The sequence below is a fragment of the Selaginella moellendorffii genome, unplaced genomic scaffold (assembly GCF_000143415.4).
Source record: "Selaginella moellendorffii unplaced genomic scaffold, v1.0 SELMOscaffold_492, whole genome shotgun sequence".
Lineage (NCBI taxonomy): Eukaryota > Viridiplantae > Streptophyta > Lycopodiopsida > Selaginellales > Selaginellaceae > Selaginella > Selaginella moellendorffii.
Genome location: NW_003314747.1, coordinates 1,676 through 5,127, shown reverse-complemented (window position 1 = coordinate 5,127; position 3,452 = coordinate 1,676). Strand labels below are relative to the sequence as shown.

The 3,452-nt window shown below is 36.0% G+C and overlaps 1 pseudogene; it reads right to left on the bottom strand.

Annotated features, from left to right (window-relative positions):
• Positions 1–1,141: 1,141 nt before the first annotated feature.
• On the bottom strand, positions 1,142–2,058 carry LOC9641275 (annotated as a pseudogene).
• Between the last annotated feature and the right edge of the window lie 1,394 nt (positions 2,059–3,452).

Here is a 3,452-nt window from a genome sequence, read left to right as displayed (position 1 = left end):
CATAGCAGTCTTTTATTTTCTTTTTTGTTTCAATAGTCCACTATCCTGGTTTTTAACTAAAAAAGTTATACTTTAACTATTAATTTTTTTTTGATACTGAAATTTACGATTCAGTAATGGTTTATATATTTCTCATCTTGTAAAACCCATCTATAACACTTAAATTCTATTGCCACTATCTATATCCTAGGAGTTGAGGTGGGAATATGTTGATATTGTAAATGGACTTAGCATATATAACAAAAGCACCACGGGGGATTCTGTCAAAGCAGCCAGTTGTGTATTCACATGCAGCATCTTTACATGAGAGCTGGCGTTTACAAGGAGGTATCTGACACTCATATTTGAATTCTATCGTATTCTTTGTTCTCAAATCAAGCTTTGATCTAATGTATCTGGTGCTGGTTATGTAGGTGAAGGCCGCATTGATTGCTGCCTTTAAGAAACTCAAAGGTGGAGATCCTCACCAAGATGACACATCCATCGGGCCTGTGATATCCAAGTCATCGGCAGCTATAGTGGAGAAGAGCATGAACGAGGCAGTGAAGGCAGGTGCCAAACTTCTAGTTGGTAGTAAGCAAAGGGGAGCTTTCATGGAGCCAACGATCCTAGAAGACACTCCCTTTGACACAGACGCAAGGAAAGAAGAGATTCTCAGTTAAACTAAAACGGTGGTGACGCAGTGATTTCAAGGAAGCCGTGAAGGAAGCTAACAACACACATTACGGTCTCCAAGCTGGCGTCTTTATGCATGATCTAAACAAAGGCCTTCTATGCGCGTTTGAGCACATAGAGGTACCTTTGCATTTGAGATATAGAAAGTATTGATTGTTTGTTTGATGATTATTCGATCTTCACAAGCTGGAGGAGTTTGCCTCAATGATTCACCAAGCATGCGCGTTGATAGCCAGCCATACGGTGGGATCAAAGACTCTGCAATCCAACGAGAGGGTGTCAAGTACGCAATGGACGACATGCTCAAAACCAAAGTTTTAGTAATGCGCAATGTAGGCAATGCGTCTTACTTTTGATCAAGCTCGAGCTTGAGCTTTTGAAAAGAGTAAATACAGTCTATCCACAAATGATTGCCGAGTTGTCCTTGTTTGCTAGCTCGCTCTCTAGCACCATCAACCTTTTACCTTTAGGACGGAGAATGCTTGTCTATAAGCTCCTGGGAGAAGGTCCATAGCTTGTGAGCGAGCTTGGGATCTCTGCCATAAGCGCTACAGCTGGATTTGTTGGAATCCACGAAGTATTGCCTGGTGACGTCCTTGAGGCTTGGATGTAAAGCTGTGTAGCACGTCGTAGCAGCGTCCTGAGAGATCAATCACGTATTAGCCACGAAAAACTTCCAGATAATTGGGAGAATTCTTCTTACCTGTGGCACATTTTTCCAAAGGAAGCTGGAGAAGAACTTGAGAAACCCTGCATGAAGATCAAAGTTCCATAAGTAACTGAAAACAATGACGAGGCTAACAGACAAACTCATTATGTAGAATGTGTGCCACATCAAAGGCGACATTATAAACCCCGGGTGAACAGTGTTGGCTGTGATGTCAACTCCTTCCGCATAATCAGCAAAAGAGAAAGCATTGACAAAAGAGAAAGGTGGGAGAGATTTCAAAGCATTAGACAAATACCTTGAATCTCATTGCTAGTTCTTTGGCATGGAGGATGTTCACGAGCTTGGATTGACTGTATGCTCTAGTGTTGGAGTACCTTTTGGAAGAAAAAAAGGAAGAATGTAAGCTCACGAGAAAAGAAAGTCGTTTGGTACCAGGCTTTGTCATTCAGGTGTGAGAACTGGATTCCACCGCTGTAAGAGGCGATGTGTGTGATGGAGGAGAGGTTGACAATTCTTCACTGGATGCCACTTTCCTTAGCGGTCTCCATCATTTTGTCCAGGAGCAAGTTTGTGAAAAGAAAATGGTCTAGAAATCACAACAAATGAAAGAAAAGAGTCAAGACTCCCGAAAAATTCCATGGCGCATACCCACAGATGGTTTGTAGCGTAATATCTAGAGGTTCACAAGTCGCTGGTGGCTTGTGAACAGCCATAATAACCGTTTCTTAAACCTAAAACCAAGCTCTTTGCCACCATGTCACAATCCTCACCATTGCTTTGGAGCGTCACAGATCTGGATCGTTGAATCAAGAGCATCTGCCATAAGAAAAAATGGATATTCTAAAAATGGAATATGTGACGCCGATGCCAAAATAGCAACTTTAAATAAAGAGTTTGACTAGCAGAGATCCCAGCTCCGCTGGGAGATATAGCATACTCAAGATAAATAGATCTTCTCTTCTAATTTTACAATGTTAAGAATTTTTTGTATATAAGGTTAAATTTATCTAAACTTTTCTACTATTCATCTCCAGAGTAATATACAATAAGGCAATTAATGCAATTAGATAATAATGCATGTGTTGGGGAAGATAAGCTCAGTTTTTTTATCATCATAAAATTTAAATTTGAATTTCTTTTTATTGCCTTTATAAAAAAGTACACAACCCTAAACACATCCACAAGATTGCTGCAAAGATTTAAAAACAATTGAGTTTTCACAAAATCAAAGAATTATAGACTACCAAAGAATAATAGGTTTTGTCACTGGTTTGGTGAAGCTATAAATTTAATTGTGTACTGAGTTAACTTCTTTATTATCTGAACTATAATGATGCTTTTAACATTCATTGTTTGCTAAATAATAATAGAATTTCTATTATGTTTCTCATTTTTCATTTAAAAACACACATATGTAAATCTATCCAGATTGAAGAAATGTATAATACTTCCTTGCAACAAAAGAGATAGTAAGATAATGTAATTTCTCTAAAAACATTTTGATTATGTAATACTTTAAAAGAAATATTTGAAGTATAGTTATATGGTGAGTGAGAACCACCAAATTCTTCATCCATTTTATATACATCAAAGAAAAACTGTCCTTTACTGTCTATTACTTGTGCCAAAAGTTTTGTTTTAGTTCTGTATCTATAAAGGATCTAAACTAAGCTGTTGGTGGTTTTTTTTTAACATTTTCCTTGTGTATTTAGAGGTTTTGCTCTCACATAATAGATAAATAATCTTCAAGGTTCCTTGTGCCAATGCAGAAATAATATTGTGCAATGACAAATCATGGAAGACGAGGAAAGATAAAGTAAAATATCAAAGCTCTAGTTCTACTATCCACCTAGAGATATAAAAATCCATTACAAGAAAACTCACATAAGAGAACTTTTATAGATCTTCTTAAACAAATATTATAATTCATTTTATGAAATAAATAATTTTTGAAAACATAAAAAAATATTAAAATAAGAAATTAGATCTAACATATTACAATATTCATAAAGAAAATCATAATATCTAATATATTTTATAAATACAAAAAAATATAATTATCAACATATAATCTCTATATAAACCTATTTCAATAAGGAAATTATAA